The sequence below is a fragment of the Poecilia reticulata genome, chromosome 13, assembly GCF_904066995.2.
Source record: "Poecilia reticulata chromosome 13, P_reticulata-male-v2, whole genome shotgun sequence".
In the NCBI taxonomy this organism is placed as follows: Eukaryota; Metazoa; Chordata; class Actinopteri; order Cyprinodontiformes; family Poeciliidae; genus Poecilia; species Poecilia reticulata.
In genome coordinates, this window is record NC_088842.1 from 2,356,772 (window position 1) to 2,362,096 (window position 5,325).

The 5,325-nt window shown below is 36.3% G+C and overlaps 1 long non-coding RNA gene across 1 annotated transcript; it reads left to right on the forward strand.

Annotated features, from left to right (window-relative positions):
* The first annotated feature begins 2,564 nt into the window (after positions 1-2,564).
* LOC103474326 (uncharacterized) lies at positions 2,565-3,493 on the forward strand. Its single transcript, XR_535152.2, has 3 exons — positions 2,565-2,818; positions 2,995-3,094; positions 3,273-3,493. It is a non-coding gene; the product is annotated as an uncharacterized LOC103474326 (long non-coding RNA).
* The last annotated feature ends 1,832 nt before the right edge of the window (positions 3,494-5,325 follow it).

Genomic DNA, 5,325 nt, shown 5'->3' on the forward strand with positions numbered 1-5,325 from the left:
TCGATCCTGCACACCCAGCGGGAGCTTCTCAGCGTTCATGCTGCGTTTGAAGGCGGCTCGGAAAAACAGTTTTAACTGCTGAAAAAGCTGACAGAGGACACAGATATGGGAAGTGCGGAAGCTCCTACTGTATCAAATTGATATAGGAATAACAGAGAGTTGGCCATTCTAAGGTAAAAACAACAAAGAGTTTCCAGTCCGGGTGGGGGGGGGGGGACGGCTGACTCTGTGGGCTGGCAATGTCCCCCAATGCCCGCCCATGCCGCCAGGCCTGCAAAGGGACACATTATGTCTGGGACTAAACTTCATCGACTTCCTTCATTTTTTTGGTTCCAAACAACAAACATTGCAGTTAAGCTCTACTCTGCACTTTACTCAATGCAAACTGATTCCTGTATTAAAACTCCTAATTCTGCCTCCTCTTTTATAACATCAGTATTTAATGTCACTGCATGAACATTTAGGTTACAGTTTATTAACAGTATTAAGAGGACTGAACATTACTGCATTGTTTCATAACTAGGGAACAATTTGGAATGTGTGGAATTGACATGGAATCTGTCTAAATGTTTGGGTTGAAGAGGTCTTTTCTGTCAAGCGCCTTCAGATGACATTTACTATGAATTATTGCTAAACTGAATTGAACTAAATTGAAAAAGCCTCTTAATTCTTAAGTCTTTTAATTATTTCAGACCAAGGCACTGACCAGTAGCCAGGATAATCAATCTTCATCAAAGCACCACAACAAAGCTGATCAGTAAATACTGTTCAGCAGAGGACAGGGCAACTCAGGATTCAACAGGAATGTAAATGGTTTTCAAAAATAATACTAAACGCTGTGTAGTAAAAAATAATCATTTTAAAAATTACATTGAAAAATATAATTGTTGACAGATATTAAGTATAACGATTAGAACCCAACAAAACAAGAAAAAACTATTTTATTTTGATTCTAGAGATGGTGATTTTTTTAAATACACTTGAAGCTTAAGCAGATAAAGCAGATTGCAAATTTTCTTCTGGGGTTAATACAGTATATTCATCCATTTAAAAAATAACTTCCTTATGTTACAAACAATTATGAAATCATCAAAAGATAACATTGTTTTTCTTCCACACCAAATGTTAATTTACAAATTTTTATTTCTTTAAAGTCACATGAGTAAAATGATCATATTTGAGAAAGTGAAATACAAATCATTGAAATTTAAGTAATGTATTCAAATCTCTTTTATTCTGTTAAAATGAGGTTCTTTCTACACTGACAACATGGAGTAAAATGGACCCAAATAAATGTTTGAAAAATGTTTGTAATGTTTCAATAAACCAATTATATTGATTCAATTCAATTCTAAAAGTTTGTTTTAGTATTGTTGGGTATAATACATGTGTAAATGACAAAGAAATGTGTCTAGTCACTCTTTGATTGATTGATTGATTGATTGATTGATTGATTGATTGATTGATTGATTGATTGATTGATTGATTGATTGATTGATTGATTGATTGATTGATTGCAACAGACTCATGGTCCACAAAGACATGATTCAACACATAAAATAAAATTAATTATTATAAAAGACTTGCATACCAATGTTTCCTCAAAGCCGACTGGTATCGTAGAGCATTGATATAACTTAACTGAAATAACTTAACTTAGAAGATGGGAATTCTATTCATGAAACAAAAAAATACAGCTAGACTAAAAGAAATGGTGACAGTGGGGTAGAGAGAAGCGCTGATGGACCTTGGCTGATTTGATGGACACCTCAAAGAGTCAGGATGGAAAACTAAAAGTTATGAATAACTGTATAACCAGTTGGACACAAGCAGGAAGGACTATATTACAATCAATAGAAGACGGAATAAACAAGCTTTAAAACTATTAGATTACAAAAACCTTTGTAGCATTACTGCAGAGTTTTAGCTAAGTATAAGTATAATCTTAAAACATACTTATACTTAGCTAAGTATGTTTTAAGATTATACTTAAAACATACTTAGCTAAGTACTTAAAACATACTTTTTAGTATGTTTTACTTAAATGGTGGAGACAGACGTGGAGTCTGTCTGCTCCACCACTAAATTATTAACCAAACTCTCCACAAGTATCTAATAATCATCCCCTGACACTTAGAACACTGTATTAACAATTGAGAAACATTACAATTTAAGCAGTTTCCTTAATCCATAAAAGAGAGGTTGGTAATTAATAATTATAAATGTGTGATCATAAGTGATTGTGGTACATGGGCAATGTGTTTTTGATTTTTATTTTGAAATGTTGTGTATTTTCTAGTTTACCAATCATCTAACTGAATGTTTTATTCTATGCCACAAAACCCACCAGGGACTGCAGATGAAAATTAGCCTCTGTGGCTAAATATGGCACATTTACATCATAGCCTGAAACACCAATTATCAATGTGCAATGTCCCCTTTAAATAAATACAAATTCACTGAGCAGTTTCTCTGGTGACTAAATAACAACCGTTGTTATGAGTGAGTGAATGAAAATGATATTCAGTTGTGAGATTTTTTGTTTATGTCCAAAAGTTTCTATTTTGAGTTTTATCCTTTTTTCTAGAGTTTGGCTTGGTAGAGTTTGGTACATTTGTTTAGAGTTCTAGGAGTTTTTAATTTTATTGACTAGAGAATACTAGAGAAACCTGCAAAACAATGTATTCATGAGTAATTATAGAGAAAACGCATATCAAGTGAAGGCAACATGTTTTAGGTGAAAAGTCTGGACTGCTGGCTGTCAAGCCTCAACTTTGATGAAAATAGACGTCTGCTTCAAAAACCCGACTCCATAGAAGTGAGTTTGTGTCTGCATGTGGAGCAGGGTCTGATGGTAATCTAGTGTATGAAAGAATAAATAGACGGCTATTTTCAGGACTAATCTCAGCATCTGCCTCAAAGGGACTCTTTGTCTATCTCCCTCTCTCTCTCTAACTCACACACACACACACACACACGCTCACACACATCAAGTCTACTCTCTCCAGTGAAGAGGAGCCCATTGTGTGAGATGAGAGTTGGATTGGATGGCTCCCTGGGGAGCTGCTCTCCATTAGCTAAGGTGATCTAACAGGTAATCAGCAGATAATTAAAAGGCTTCACTTGTCTGATGGGAGGGGCTGAGGGAATCTTAGTTTTATGTGTGTGTGGGTGTGTGAGTGTGTGTGTTATATTTAAGGGGTTGTTTGCACACACACATGAACTTTTGTCTGTGTACCTGAGTCTGTGCTGTCATTTTTGAATGTCACCAGGGCAGGAGGCTCGGGGACGCTTCATGGTACGACGGGACATGAATCACTTTAATAGACACCCATCCCTTCTGGAAACGTGCCTATCAACGGATATTAAAAGGGAAACTCCAGGTTAAGCTAGCTAAAATATCTGCCCATATACTGATATGGGGAACAGCCTATAGGCTACTGTGTTGCTTCCTCAAACTGATATATTAAAACCCATTTCACCATTAAAAGGATACCGGTGTCCTCATGCAAACATTGGAGAACATGTAACTGTTTTGATGGTGACAGTTAAGGGGTTAAATAAAAATTATTTTCAAAAGAAATGAAGGAAAGTTTTTTTTTCTCTTTGCTGGGTGAAGGGTAACCTTCCATTATTTGATTGCCATATTTGACTAAAAACTGCTTTCTAAAGTCCTGACGTGCTTGTTGGGGTACTTAGTGTCAACCTAAATATCCTGTAGGATTAGTTGATCAGTTTTTTTTAACTTTCAGAGGTGGTTAGAGAACCCAAAAATAAGTAAGAGTAATTCTGTACTTAAGCATAAGACCTAGATCAGTGGTGCCCAAAGTGGGACCTGGAGGCCCGGCATCCTGCATGTTTTAGTTCTCTCCCTGGTTTAGCGCACCTGGATCCAATGATGGCCTAAGAAGAACATTGGCCTGCTGAAAAGGTTGTTACTTCCACAAGGGAGGAAACTAAAACATGCAGGATAAATAAATAACACAAACACTAGAAAATAACTTGGATGAAAGAAACATGATGAAGAGACACAAGGAGAAAACGTAGAACAGATCTAATACAAACTGACGAACAAAGAAATTAAAAACAACCATAAGGGCTAGATATAGAAATAAACCTAACTAGAAATCACTAAAGTATAGAGTAGACTCAGACACTAAAATGTAACTAGACATAGAATAACCAGGTAGCTGGGAACACTACGAGGGTGTTGAAATAAAAAAAAAAGATCCAACAAGATCCCAGTAACAAGTAAAGCAAAAATTTAACTAAAATAAAATGAAAAGCAAAACCAAAACACACAAAACTTGAGATGTTGCTTAATTCTGCTTTAAGCTTTGTTCAATTCCAGTTTGTGATTATTTACCATTTCCAACAGGTGACATGGAAAAATTACAGAAGCTTTTCACACTAGACCACAGAAACCTGGTGCACTCCCAGCTGTTCACACTCATTTTTGGCTGCAACGGTTTCTGACAGAGAGGACTGTGATAACGGGTCAATGTCTATTTTCTGCCAGACTTAAAGCTTCACTGTGTTGTCAAAATTACCCCCAGCCCCATTGTCTGAAAGGAAGCACAATAAAAGCAGAAAAATAAAAAAAGATGTGTGTGTTTCGTTTGTGTGCGTGCACGCTTGTCTCTTTGTGACATGTACATGAGCCAGAAACTAGTGGAAACAAATCAATATTTGACAATGAATTTGATTTGAGGGTTTTGTTGTGAATGTCTAGACCAGTGATCCCCAAACTACAATACCAGTGAGTATTCATATTTTTTTTCATAAATTCATATATATTGTATTTTCCGGTTTACATGTGTATTTTTCTTCCACCACCAGGGGGCTCTTTAGCAGGAAATGTGTCCTATAAACTGTGGGTGTTTTGATGGCGCATTGCTGCCATCTGTTGGACTTTTAGGGAACTGCTTGACTTTTATGTTATTTAATCAGTACGTTGGTTGTTTGCTAGCGGTAGAGCAGATGAACACACGTGTTTGTTATGAACGGTCGAATTCTTCTAAGCAATGCCTGTAAGAAAGTAGCAGCTTATACTTCAAAACGAGCCTTTATGTTAACATATGAGGAATATGTTAAAGTTACTTTCCCTCAATGGAATATATACTAGTCAGTCCCAGTGACCGTTTCACTAACGACTTTCTGGGTAAAAATCAATCGAGTAACGCGCGGCGCACCCGCATTTAAACTCACATATTTTCTGTAAAAAACAAGCTAAAGAAATGCTGAGCAATCAGAGGAAAAAGGAATGTTTAACATTTTTTGTGGGTTGCAGGACAATAAGGACAATCTGGACGGCAAGGATTTTTT